The following is a 15160-nucleotide window of genomic DNA, read 5'->3' on the forward strand; positions in this document are numbered from 1 at the left end:
TCGGCATCAGCCTCTTTTGAATCATACTATGCGAATTCCTCTGGAATACTCTCTTCTACATTGTTCACGCCTCCTCCGCCCACTACTAACTACGTACAGTAGATCTCTGCACACTCTTGTACAATATTTTTACACTCACTGTTCTTTGTGGACTACTACTTTATCTTGAATAGCCTTACCTGCAGTGATTTCTTAATTCTCTTTTATTCTGCTCCAGTCAGTTATGTGGGTAAATGGCCACCACTTGTGTCTGCACCTCTGAGAGCTCATTTCCTGATCCCCCCCCAATGAGTTCAGAGTGTATCAGGATTATTTAGTAAATACGTGTCCACTGCTTCATGTTTATTCTGTTGGTGAGTATGTAAGGTGAATGTGACATATCCCGTCCTAATATAATCCACAATCATATACTCCATCAGCTGTTTACACTGCTTGGATCGTATGAATAATTATATGCTTTCCTGTCTTCAGTATCCCATGGAGTTAATGTCCTTCAGCTACCTTCTTTGGTAGGTATAAGTGACTGTGTTAATTGTATGTTCTTCTTGATGGAAAAAGAGATTCCTGTCTCATACGTTGTCCAGATCATCCGGCAACAGGGCAATCGGAGTGCGTGGTGCGAAGTTTCCGTAGTTTAAAAATGGTGCGTTGTTGACCTACACAACATTAGTAATTTTGGTTCCTCCTGGCATCAGCTATCCATGGTTAAAATTTCATGACAATTTTTCTCCACCTGATTGTTCAGTCTTCGTAGCACAGAAGGGACTGCTGTGAAAACTTCATGGAAATCACCACCACAGTCCAAGAATTGCTTTAGCTGTGTCACAAAATGATGTGCCATAGAAGTCTTATCAGCCACAGATACTATTTAGGTATATCACTTCAAACTGTTTTTCTAACAAAATTTCAATCAATACTTTTGGGAGAATGTATGGTCTGTTATTCTCCAAAGTTATTTTGAGTTACCATCAGTCAATTTTCAGTTTAAGGAATTAATTGAAACAATGTCAAGGGATTGTTCAAATTTAGTCACTTTAAAGAAAGTAAGGCCTTCCTCTTTCTGTTTTTTAGAATTATGATTCAAACACATTAGTTTTCATTTATTGTCCGTGGATGACTTTAAGTATGGGTTCCAGTGTTCCTATTATTTACAAAACAGACTGCTCACTAATAACTTCCAAAGCAGTGTTAACAGGTCAACAAAAGTTAAAATTGAAGCCCTTTCCTTTAAATATACATGATACAAAGGCTTTTCACTGTCATTCAGAAACCAGGAAAATTGAAAAATCTCTTCCATGCTTTTTGGTAGGATCACTGTGCTACTCAACACAAGTAGTTGACACACATTTAAATTAACACATTTTATTGATAACACTTTAATACACATTGGTCATTACATGTTAAAGACCTCTTGTGAACTAATACATCCTCTATAAATCAATTTCAAACATCTGTTTAATAAGAATGAAGAGCAGATGTGACAGTGGTAGCACAATGTTCTCGGCACCCTTTCCTTTAGTGACTTGCATTTCCGAGAGCTGCGTTGGTAGAACACCGCTGTATCGCTTTGCTAGCATATTCCCCATGTGACATGAAACACACACACATTTTAGTACTCACATACACAAAATATATACAGCAACTGAATTATACACTTTCCTTGCCTACCTGATTTCACTCAAGCAGAAACTAAGGATAGTGCTACTCATTAAAATCTGGAGCCATACAAATGACCTGCCAATCATGTTCCTTGGTAGCCTTCTGAAAGTTCATTTGTTGTTTGGAAGGATCTTTAATTTTTTAAATAACTGCATGCTACATTGGAACAGATTCTCCAACAATGTATATGACATTCTTAAAATAGTTGGCATGGAATGAGGTGTACGTGGAAAGATATGCTAATGTGAAATTCAATACATTCCATAGTAAGCTGTGTCAATATCTGAAACTATCTTTCCAAAATAGTTATTCAGAAAATACATTTAAAAAAAGGAAGTAAGAGACAGATATAATCAGTATCCTGTCATGTTAACAGGTTCCTTGCATCTCCATTTCCTGTGATCCACTGCTTCCAGTTTAATGTTGCTGTATGCTATTGAATTAAAAGGGCTTGATATCACCGAGAACTTAATCATTTTGTGTGTGTGTAGATCTCCCAGTGGTAGTGTGGACACTTTTTTCAATAAATTAACAGAAGTTCTAGATAAAGTCCCAAGTATAAAGGTCAACATAATTCTGTGTGGGGACATTAACATCAACACTAATGTCATAAATGAATCCAGCAGCACCTTCATAAATATCCTTCAAAGTTTTGGCATGTCCCTATTGGTTAATAGTGCAACAAGGGTTACTACAATGACTGCGTCAATAATTGACCATGTGGCCACAAATTTGGACAGGGAAAAATGTGATGTAGTTGTAAAAGATCTCGGAGTATCAGACTATCTCTGTCAAATAACAATGGTAAAATCAGGCATCGGATCATACCCGAAACTTCAAGCCTACAAACGACATCTATCAGAAATCAAAATAAAAGATTTTTCAAAAGAACTAGAAAAACAAAGCTGGGATGAAGTGTATAAGGAAACCAATGTGAATATGAAATTCTTTAAATTGTCAACATTGTTTAAATTGAACTTTGAAAAGGCATTTCCAAAAGTATTCATGTCTGTATCAACATCTCACAAAAACAGATGGATAACAGCAGGCATTAAGAAGTCTTCCCAAACACTTAAACACCTCAGTTCCATGAAAAAGATTCACAATGATCCAGAAATCTTAAGTTTCTATCAGAGATACAAAAAGATCTGTACAAAGGTGCTGATTGCTGCAAAAAAGAAATTTAATGACAAAATAATATATAATGCAGAGAATAAAAGCAAAGTAGTCTGGGATGTTATATTTAAAAAAAAAAAAAAAGGAAACGGGGAGAGGCAAACAAACACAGAATAACATACTGCTAAGGGAGGGGGATAAGTTAATAAATGATCCACAACACTTAGCTAACTATGTAAATGAGGAATTTCCAAGTATTGCAGAGAAGTTACAGCAAAAATTCCCCAAAACAAATATAACACCGTAAATAATGTTGCACTAAATACAATGATGTTACTTCCAACCACAGAGAATGAAGTCAATAAAACTATTCAAAAACTAAAAAATAAAGTCAGTAGGCTTAGACGAAGTACCAATGTGTACTGAAACAATGCATAGAGGTTATACAAGGCCCCTTAACAAATATAATAAATGAATCCTTCACATCAGGGACATTTCCAGAGCAGTTACAACAGGCAAGAGTTGTACCTTTGCTTAAGAAAGGTATTGCAGATGTCATAGAAAATTACCAGCCCATTTCTCTCCTGTCACCATTCTCAAAAATAATAGAAGCAATTATGAAATACAGATTAGTGAATTACATGAATAAATACAATCTTTTAAGCGAATCACAGTTTGGTTTCCAAAGTGGCAAAAATATGGATCAGCCATAGCAGAATTCCCAGAAGTTGTACTTGATGCTCTTGATAAAGATGAATGTGTCACAGGCATATTTTTGTTTCTTTCTAAGGCCTTTGATACAGTCACCCACAAGAGTCTATTAAATAAATTAGAAGCATTAGGAATATGAGGGGTAGCTAATGACTGGTTTCGATCATACCTAGCAGATAGGGTACAAAGAGTAGAGAACACATACTTCAAATACATCTAAACATTTAGTAAAACACTAATTAGAACCAAAATACTTTAATATGGGGTTCCACAAGGTAGCATATTAGGACCCATACTATTCCTGATTTACACCAATGACTTTCCCAGCAGTGTTACTCAAGGTGAAAAAATTCTCTTCGCTAATGATAGCAATATTATAGTCACTGAGAAAACACAAGAACTCCTTGCAGAGAAAGTAAGTGAAACTCTCATGGAAGTTTGACTGGTCATAAGCAATAAAGTGACATTGAACATAAAGAAAACTAATGCCATGAATTTTAGTTTGAAGATGAAAAACGACAGTGTTAAATTAAATGTAGATGGCACCTCTCTAGACTGTAACAAATGCAAAATTTCTAGGAATGAATATTGATTCTCAGTTGAAGTGGTGTGAACACACGAAGGTACGTGCAAACAGAATGTCATCAGCGTGTTATGCCCTTAGAATCCTATCGTCAGTGGGTAACATGCAGTGTCTTTTAGTTACATATTATTCATATGCACACTCAATTCTTAGCTATGGCATTCTTTTTTGGGGAACAAACGCGCACAATGTTCAAACTCCAGAAAAGAGCCATAAGAATAATAACCAAAAATACTAGTCAAACACAGTGTAAAGATCTGTTCAAATCACTGGGGATTTTGACTGCTTCATGCAAACACGTTTACCAGTCAGTTGTACACATCAAAAATAACATAGGTAATTACTGCACAAACAGCTCTGTCCATGACCGTGCAACAAGAGACAGATCAACTTACATTCACCTAGAAAAAATAAATATAAAACTCAAAACAGCATTTTCTACCAAGGAATAAAACTACAATAAATTATCAAGAGAGATTAAAGAAATTGCAAAAATACACTTATTTAAAAAGGCTGCTAAAAAGTACCTGTTATGCAATACATTTATACATTAAGGATTATGCAGATAAAACAGAGTAAGGGTTTGATAAAAAAAGTTATACAAATAAATTGATGATAATAATTATAACATCCAACCTTCCACATAACACCTTCACTTTGTTTTTCCCTTCTTTTTTCCTTTCTAGAAATACTTACTCCAAGCTACGCGCAGCAGTATACTAAAACCTCTTTCTCTTTCTGAGCTCAACATCTCACTCATTATGGAGGGATGCTGACTCAGTTTTTCAGGATAGCAAATGGGAAGTTGTGGTACAGAAAATGGCCCAGAGATCACCAGTGTGTGTGTGTGTGTGTGTGTGTGTGTGTGTGTGTGTGTGTGTGCGCGCGCGCACGCGCGCACAGTTTACAAAACTATCGAGAACATTGAAATGACAACATCGGCTGCTGACAAGAAGAGTAACAAGTTGAAGAATATATCTGCTAGTGAACTTCTCGAAGGACCCTGTATGTTTCGTGGTTGCAGACTCAATTTCAGTATTGATGTGAACGATACATTTACACATGGCAATGGATGGCTTACAGTAGCCATTGTAAGAGGTGGATCTGGTGTTCCTGCAGTCGGTGGCCTGGAGAGTTTCGTCGACCGTGATGTGCACGTGTGTAGTGAGTGAAGTGTTACAAAACAATGTGTGTATAGTGTGTGCAGTGACTAATAGTGAGATATGAGTGAACAGTGTGGCGGTACATTATGTAATAAGTTATTTGTAAAAAAGTATTGTATACCAGCAGTAAATCTAATGATTGCCTCTAACTGGAAGTCTGGAAATGTATGGGTATACGAATTAGCTTATTTAAAATTGGTCTGAACTTGTAAGTACTTTGACATGGCCTATATCCATATAAAAAGATATCTATGGATGAATAAAGCTGCTGCTGCTACTACTACTACTACTACTACTACTACTACTACTACTACTACGTGCTGCCATCCATCATATCATCTGAGATCTGAAATATCTTCCTCTCGCACCATATGTGCAAAACAGGAGATGAAAAGGAACAGATTAGATACCCTTGGTTTGTGTGAAATGAGATGGGGGAGAGAATGGGGTGATAGAAAGTGGAGATTATAAGCTCTTTCACTCGTGGGAAATCAAGAATGGTGAAAACTGAGTAGGAATATTGATAGGGCAAAAGCTGGAACATAAGGTAATGAAGGTACAATATATTGATGGAAGACTGATAATGATACGACTGAAGGGTAATTCAAAAGATTTGGTGTTAATACAAGTATATATGCCAACCAGCTAGTGTAGAGATGAGGAAGTGGAGGAATATTATGAGAAAATACAAGAACTCATTGAGAAAGAAAATATACATGCTTGCATTATCATCATGGGTGATAGGAATGCAATGGTGGCGAAGGAAGAGATAAAGAAACAGTAGGAAAATTTGGATTAGGAATAAGAAATGAGAGAGATGAACAACTAATTAGTTTCTGTAAAGAAAATTCATTAGCAGTGGGTAACACATAATTTGATCACCACAAAAGGAGACATTACACATGGATATCGAATTTTAATGGGGAAAGATATCAGTTGGACGACATCATGATACAAAAAAGGTTTAGGAACTGTTTTAAAATGCCAAAGCTTATCTAGGAGCAGACATAAATTCAGACCACAAGCTAGCAGCGGAAGAAATGCAAGTCTGGAGAGGTAAAAGATTAAAAATAGAAAGACTCAAAGAGGTAGGAAAGGCATCAGATTTGGAAAACAGATTTAAGGAAAAATGGGAAAGAGGTAGTGTTGATGAAAGTGTTAATGGCAAATGGCTAAAAATAAGGGAAGGACTCATGGACTCTGCCAAGGAAATGCAAGGAATTAGAGTATCCCAAAGTACCAGGAAAGAAAGGATAATAGAAAACTTGTTGAAAAAGATGGAAGAGTGGAGAATGTTGAAAAATGTAGAAACTGAAGATGTATAGTCTGGCTAGTGAGATAGTTTTTGAACATAAAAAATGGCTCTGAGCACTATGGGACTTAACTTCTGAGGTCATCAGTCCCCTGAACATAAAAGAAAGAGGAATAATATGGAAATAGAAGTAGTGGATGGTACTCTAGCAGAAGAACCACAAGAGGTTTTGAACTGATGGCAAAAATATATTGAATGTCTGTATAAGGGGGATGAAATGCAAAGCAAAATTAAGGTTGAAGAGGACCAATACGTGCCAGAATATGGACAGGGATTCACCATCTTGGAAGCAGAAGTAGAAAAGGAGATTAAGAATAGGAAGGCATGTGGAATTGATGATTTGCCAGCAGAACTTTTGAAGAGTCTGGGAAACAAGTCAAGAAAAGAAATAGTCTACCTCTGTAATGAGATGTATGACAAAGGAGAATGGCCTGAGGACTTCCTTGCAACAGTTATTATACCAATAGAGAAACACTAAAAATGTGAAGAGCATAGGACCATAATTTTAATTTCTCATGCAGCTAAAGTGTTGCTTAGAGTGTTGAATAGAAGGCTATATGGCAAGATGGATTGCTGAGGAGCAGTTCGGATTTAGAAGAAGAAAAGGAACAAGAGATGCTATTGGCCTGTTTAGAACTATAGGGGAAAGATATATGGAAAAGGGTAGAGAAATCTTTGCTGTTTTTATAGATTTAGAAAAGGCTTTTGACAGAGTTCAGTAGAATTTGAAGAGGAAAGGAGTAGATTGGAAAGAGAGAGAACTGATAACAGAATCTATATTTACACCAGAAAATAAGGATAAGGGCTGGGATTGAAATGTCAGAAGGAAGAAGCATTGGACGAGGTGTTAGACAAGGTTGTTGCCTTTCCTCACTGTTGTTTAGTGCATACCTTGAAGAGATGATTGTGAATGGCTTAGATGGGAAAAGAGGAATATGTATTGGTGGAAAGAGAATAGAATATAAGATTTGCTGATGACATGGTATTAGTGCCAGAAAGTGAGCGGCCAGTGAATAACATGCTGAAAGGTCTGAATGAATGAAGCTTGTGTGGAATATGGGAAGCAAATAAACACAGCAAAAACAAAGAGAATGGTCATCATTACAAGATGCAGACTGTCCAGTATTAAAATAGGACAAGCTACCATTAGTCAAGTAAGTGCATTTAAGGGGCTCTGGAAAGGCTCAAAATCATGAAAAGTTCAATTTTTACTTTTTTGCGTTTTCTGAATCTGCAGACTATTACCTTTTAATAGATATATAATTTATTCAATTCCGAAGACTACAACTATTTTTAAATTTTTTTTGAAATGTGTTCTACATGGGCGTGACCCACTGTGGCGCTGTTAAACTGCTGTCAAATGGTGTTATTATTAACATCCGTGTTCATCAGGTACATTTTAGTGATGTGAGATAAAGTATGTGTTGTGGCTAACCTGTGATGGTTCAATATATATCGCTGGTGTGATTGTCGATTGTTTCATGTTTATTTACTCTGTCGTTATCTCGAAAATATTCGTAATTAATTCTGTTTCTTGAGTCTCTGTTTTGTTGAAGTATAATAATAAGTAAAAGTAAAGTTATTAGAAATCCTCTGAAGGCTTTTAAGAAAAGGAGAAATGTTGGAAAGCCAAAGGTATGTGTTATTACTGTAAACAATAAAGACTATGAAAATCCCCAACATAGCTTGTGTCCCAAAGAAGAAGACAGTTGGTGTAAATATAACAAAGGATTGCTAACTGGTGAAGTGTACACTCATAAGCATAGTCTGCCTCATGCAATAATGGAGGTGATAAAACCTATTTTCAGAGACTTAGCAGCACCTGAACTGTTGAAAAAGTGTATTCACGGAAAAACTCAAAACCCCAATGAAAGTGTAAATAGTGTTATATGGTCGAGAATCCCCAAGACTGTATTTGTTGGAATAGAAACACTTCACTTTGGTGTGTATGATGCTGTTGCGACTTTCAATGATGGCAACATTGTAAGGTGCAAGGTATTTAGAAATATGGGAATGAAGATAGGTTCTAACATGGTACGAGCGATGCTTGCTTTAGACAAGGAACGCCTTTGGGCTGCAGACAGGGCTGTAAAGAGTCTAGAAATACAAGCAAGAGTAAACAGGAGGAGGAACAAGAGGAAGCTGGAGGAGGAGTTTGCAGAGGATGAAGATAATCCATCCTATGGACCTGGAATGCACTAAAAAGTTAATCCAATCTTTGTCACTCGATTCCCAAAACTTTTATTTTCTCATACTAATTACATGTTTTCTACGGATCTTCCAAACATATTTGTTTCAAACTTTCAGTAAATGTTACACAGTACCTTCTGCATAATTTAACACAGCCTTTTTCCAAAAAACTGTATATTTTTGAATATATAAATAAAAAACTGCAAAAAAATGTTGTGAATTTTCATTACAATTGAAAAACAATCATCTTTAATAACTGAACTAAAATTTTGTAAAATCCCTGTGTTAAGTTGTAGCCCATATTCCAATAAATAATCTGTAAAAAGTTCAACTTCCTACCTCAAATACTTTGTGAGGAAAGATGTAATTTATAAGCGTTATTTTAACATTGCAAGTATAGGGCGTTCCGGAGCCCCTTAAATGTCTTGGAAGCACATAACTGAAGACTTGAGATGTCACCAGGAGGTGAAAATTCGAATTGCCATAGCGAAGGAGGCATTCAACAGAAAGTTGAGACTCTTATGTGGCAAATTAAATAAAGGTCTAATGGAAAGGCTTGGCAAATGTTATGTCTGGAGTGTGGCACTATATAGGGCAGAAACATGGATGCTGAGACGAGAGGATGAAAAAAGGTTAGAAGCATTTGATATGTGGATGTGGAGGAGAATGGAGAGGATAAGCTGGATGGAAAGAGTGTGTAATCAGAGAGAGTATTGGAAAGGGTTGGTGAGAGATGATGTCCGCTGAAAGTTATAAGAGAAAGGAAAAAGAACTGGTTGGGACATTCATTGAGAAGGGAGTGCTTGCTAGCAGATGCTTTGGAAGGACTGCTTTGTTGGAGAAGACTGAGAGGAAGAAGGAGATACACGATTATAGACGACATAAAGGGAAGAGGAAATAATGTGGACCTGAAGAGGATGGCAGAAGACTGGACAGCCTGGAGAACTACCATGTGAAAACATGCCTTTTGGCAGAAAACGATGATCACCACATATTGCATTCCACATACCCCTCAGAGACTCACCTTTTTTATTATATGTCCAATCCAGTTTCTTTTCATTTTTGTTAATAGGGTATGCTGAAAATTAACGCTTCTGGTTTTTTTTTTGTGAAAATTCTTAAAGCTCTTTATTTAAAATAAAGTTTATTAATATTCTACATCTTTATTCTTCACATCTATGTATTTATTTCTCAACACAGTCACCTTTGCAAAGAACACATTTCTCCTAATGAGAGGCCAGGTTGTTGATACCATTTTGTAGAAAGTTAGATTTTGTTGACAGAGTTGCAGCCTCACCTCTGCTTGCACCACTTCATCAGTCAGAGCAAATTCTTTGAAGGTATTCATTAAGTTTTGGAAACAGGTGAAGTCAAGACCTTATGGAAGATGATCAATGACAGTCAACCCAAGGTGTTTGATGTTGCAACACTTGAGTGTGGTCTGGCTTTGTCATGCTGAAGGAGAGAGTCCTTCACATGTAGATGAACTCTTTGAATTTGGGCTTTCAGTTTTCTGATGGTCTCACTGAACCTTGCAGAGATTATGGTGGTGCGTTCCACATGCACCACACCTTGAACATCCCAGACTACTGTGAGCATGACTTTGCCTGCTGATGGCATTGTCTTAAACTTTTGTGGCAGACCTCCATTGAGACACTCTTGTTTTCAGGGTCAAAATGGTGAAACCAGCTTTCATCAGTTGTCAGACTTATTAGGAAACCCTTTACCCTCATGCTAAAAATGCTGTTTCGTGTCAGGAATGAGCATTTGAGGCACCATACTGTACAAACAGGTGTCTGTACCATAGTATTGCAGTGATAGCATATACACATTCTTGGGATATTCCAATCTTACCTGTGTTATCCAACTACTTTCTCTCCCCTCAGGGGGCTCGCCACTCATCGGCAGGTTCGTGCTTGTCTAACATGGGGCCCCAGCCTTTGCAGCATCTTTTCCCTTCTATGCTGCATGTCTATCCTCTTGCTATTTTTCCCCCCTCCCTTGGGGAACATGTCTGGGGTGTTATTGGATGTTCCGCATTGTCTGTCGCTGACATAAGAATAGTCTCACCACTGTTTTTTGTTCCAGTTTCCTTTCTTTGTTTCCTTTCTCCTCTCATTCCTCTGCTTTGACGTTTGAGTTCCCTCTTTTTCTTCTTCCTCCCTGTGCACTACTGACAGCAGGCTCACACTTCTGATGCTTAACAGGTGACTGGGTAACGCTTGATTCCCAGCCCTGGGTAGACAGGTAGGGTTTGCATGTACTCCCTGGTACAGACCAGGCCCAGGGAGGGGTGATTGCCTGAGCTGCTACCTTCCCAAATTGCCAACTGGTCTCTGTCTCAGATGTTCGGAGGTGTGACATGGGGTGTGAACAATCACCTAAGGCGAATGCGCCCCTTGTGAAGGGGGCCCCCAGTTGGAAGGAGCACTTCATTGGAGACATGCGATCATGGGGGATTTTCTTGCAATGAGCCAATTATCTACACAATCAATATCGATAAAACATAAACTGAATGTGGCTAACGATTCAAAGACCCTTCTAGCTGCAACAAGGTTCCTTATGGTTTTATGTACTGAAGATGGTCAGTCCTTTGAAACGGTAAATCCGTTTATTATTCAGAAAAGTGTTGATGCCATTGCCAGCTCTGTGAAATCCTGCTCTCATTTACGGAAAGGCACTTTGCTTTTGGTGACTACTTCTGATCTTCTGATTCTCAAGCACAACAACTGCTTGCCACCTCGCTTCCCTACAGCTATCCTGTTCATGTCGAGGCCCATAGAACTTTGAATTCTTCCCGTGGTGTTATTTACAGTAGGGTGCTCGATGGTCTAACCAAGGCTGAAATCCAATCTTACCTCTCTGCTCAGGGTGTCATTGCCATCCATCTGGTGATGAAAAAGGTAGATTCCTTTTTAGTGCCTGCCTGCACTCTTTTTCTTGCCTTTGATAGAGTGGTGCTTCTGTCCAAGATCAAAGCAGGTTATGAAATTATCACAGTCAGACCGTACATTCCGAACCTGATGTGCTGCTAACAGGGTCATCTTTTCAACCACACTCGAACGTCTTGTCGACACCCAGCCAAATGTGTAACCTGTGGTAGGGATGTGCATGAGTGTGATTGTCTGCCTCCCTCTCCAAACTGTATCAACTGCAATGACAGCCATGCTTCCACTTCACAGGATTGTCCCATGTATCTTGAGCAGTGGGCTATCCAGGAGATCTGGGTAAAGGAAAAAGTGCCTTACCCAGTTGCTCGCAAGTTACTGACTAGTCGCAAACCCTGTGTTCTCACGTCTGGCACTTATAGTTCTGGTCTTGTTACCTCTTGCTACATGGAGGACATGACCATGCAGACGTGCGACCTCAGATTCAGCTCTGAGGTTATGAAATCGCTTACTATGATGGTAGCATCATCATCCCCTTGTCCAGCTGTGCAGCAAGCCATCAAACTATCACCTGAAGGGACGAAGCCACCAGCTACACAACTGGTAGGCCGGAAAGAACAGAAGGAGTGCTTCCATGGAGACTTCCTACATCCTTCCAGCCAACCATCACCTGAGTCTTTTCTACTAACTGGAAAGGCTAAAAGAAGTCCAACAAAGGCCAATGGTATTCTCCTTCACTGACGCAAAGATCCTCTTCGACAGCACGTGATATCTTAGCCCGCCTGGCCTCCGTGTTGCCAGCTTTTCTGCATTGAACACTACAGATCAACAGCACAAGCAAGCCAATACTTCTGTGGACCTCATGGAACAGGTTCCTTGTGCTTCTGTGCCGTGCAGCAGCAAGTGTTCGCAGGCTGTCACTTGGCAGCTACCGGGGGACACCACTTTCATTTCTTCCTCATCAAGACTCTCTTCCAATGGAATGTTCATGGCCTTCGGTCCCACAAAGAGGATTTATGGCTGCTTTTAGCGTCACAGTGTCCCCTTGTACTCTGCCTTCAGGGAACAAAATTGCATCCTCATGACTGCTTTGAGCTTTCACATTTCTTCCCAGTATGTTTTGACTTCCCCCTGAGGTCGGATTCCATCTCATGGGGGCATCGAGCTGCTCATAAGGGATGACATTCATAGCTGACCCGTCTCCCTGACTACCTGCCATCAAGCTGTTGCAGTTGACTTTTCCTTCCTCACCTGACGTTTTTCCTCTGTACCATTTATGTTCCTCCATCATTCAATGTCACCATGGCAGACTTCCTTCAGCTTATTGGGTAGCTACGTCCTGCATTTCTGCTATTCAGTGACTTTAATGTGCATCATCCCCTTTAAGGTTCTCCCAGAACCTGTCAGAGAGGTGCCCTCTTGGCTGACCACCTTAAACAATTCAACCTCTGATGCCTTAACACTGAAGCACCCACATTCTTTATCAACTCCTCACACACCTATTCCCATTTGGACCTATCCTTGTGCACTGCCCAGCTTGCCCATCATCTTGAGTGGTGCACCGTCATTTCTGACACCTACTTGAGCGACCATTTCCCATGTGCTATCCATTTGCTGACTCCTACCCCACCTGTGTGCACACTCAAATGGCAGCTTGCTAAGGCTGACTGGCGGCTTTACTCTTCCCTGGCGACCTTTGAAGAACAAGATTTCCCCAGTTGTGATGACCAGGTGGAATATCTCAAAAACCTTATCCTTACTGGTGCAGAACATTCCATTCCTTGCACTTCCTCTCTACCACGACGCCGTGCCCTAGTCCTTGGTGGACTAAGGCATGCTGCGATGCAATTTGTGCGTGGAAACATGATCTCCGCTTTTTTAACCACCATCCTACAATGGCAAACTACATTCATTATAAACAGGTGCGTACAAAGAGTCATCACATTCTTCGGGATAGCAAAAAAGCTAGCTGGATTTCATGCACTGGTTCTTTTAATGGTTCCACCCATTCCACTGTTGTGTGGGCCAACCTTGGCCGGGTCTCTGGGACCACGATCCATTCCCCACTTTTGCAGCCTGACATTAGCAGATGATGTCATCATGCACCTTATTGCTATCTCCAACACTATGGGCCGTCATTTTGCAAAAATTTCGAACTCTTCCCACTATCACCCTGCCTTCCTCCATCGAAAACGAGCAGAGGAGGATCGAGTGATACTGTTCTCTTCTCAGAATCGTGAATGCTACAATGCCACCTCTACTATGAGGGAGCTAGATCATGCTCTCAGTTCATCCCAACCCTCCACCCTAGGCCCAGACTCTGGCCACATTCAGATGTTGCAGCACCTTTCTCTTGCAGGCAAGCGCTTTTTGCTTAGTACATACAACCACATGTGGGCAGAGGGCACGTTTCCCGGACATTGGCATGAAGCCACCGTCATACCCATAGCTAATCCCGGTAAGGATGGAATCCTTCCTTCTAGCTACCGCCCCATCTCTCTCACCAGCTGTGTTTGCAAGGTGATGGTACATATGATTCATGCCCGGCTGGTATGATGGCTTGAGTCTCGCAATTTACTAATGACTGGACAGTGTGGATTTTGAGCATGGCGTTCGCCAGTTGACCATCTTGTTACTTTGTCCACACGTCGAATGGTTTTCTACGCAAATACCAGACTGTGGCCATGTTTTTTGATTTGTACAAGGTCTATGACACCTGCTGGAGAACTGGTATCCTCCATACTCTTTACTTATGGGGCTTTGGTGGCTGCCTGCCTGGTTTCCTTCAGGAAATTTAAAAGACTGAGTTTTCATGGTGTGTTTGGGTTCTGCCTTGTTGCCTTGTCGTACACATTTATCCAGGAAACCGGTGTGCCTCAGGGTTCTGTCCTGACTGTTGTCCTCTTAGCTCTCACCATTAACCCTATAATGGCCTCTCACCGGGCATCTGTGGCTCCCTTTTTGTTGACGATTTTGCCATCTACTGCAGTTCTCCACAGACCTGTCTCACTGACCGGCATCTTCATCTTCAGTGATAGTCTTGATCGCCTTTACTCCTGTAGCATTGATAATGGCTTTCATTTTTCCACTGACAAAACAGTCTGTATGAATTTCTGGTGGCACAATTGGTTTCTCCCACCATCTTTACATCTTGGGCCTGTTGCTCTTACATTCATTGAAACGACGAAATTCCTGGGGCTCGTGCTCGAAAGGAAACACTCTTGGTCCTTCCATGTGTCTTACCTGGCAACCCACTGTACGCAGTCCCTCAGTGTCCTCTGTGTTCTCAATGGTACTTCCTGGGGTGCAGATCGAATCACCCTTCTCCGTTTGTACCGCTCCCTTGGCCGTTTGAAACTATACTGCGTGCTTTTTTTTATGCATCTGCACATCTGTCCCTCTTATGCTGTCTCAACACTATCCACCATCATGGGAACTGTTTGGCCAATGACACCTTTTACACTAGCCTGGCTGAGAGTCTATGCTGAAGCTGCTGAACTACCACTGTCCTGCTGCCGTGACTTTCTCCTTGGTAGGT

Source organism: Schistocerca nitens, chromosome 1 (genome assembly GCF_023898315.1).
Source record: "Schistocerca nitens isolate TAMUIC-IGC-003100 chromosome 1, iqSchNite1.1, whole genome shotgun sequence".
NCBI lineage: Eukaryota > Metazoa > Arthropoda > Insecta > Orthoptera > Acrididae > Schistocerca > Schistocerca nitens.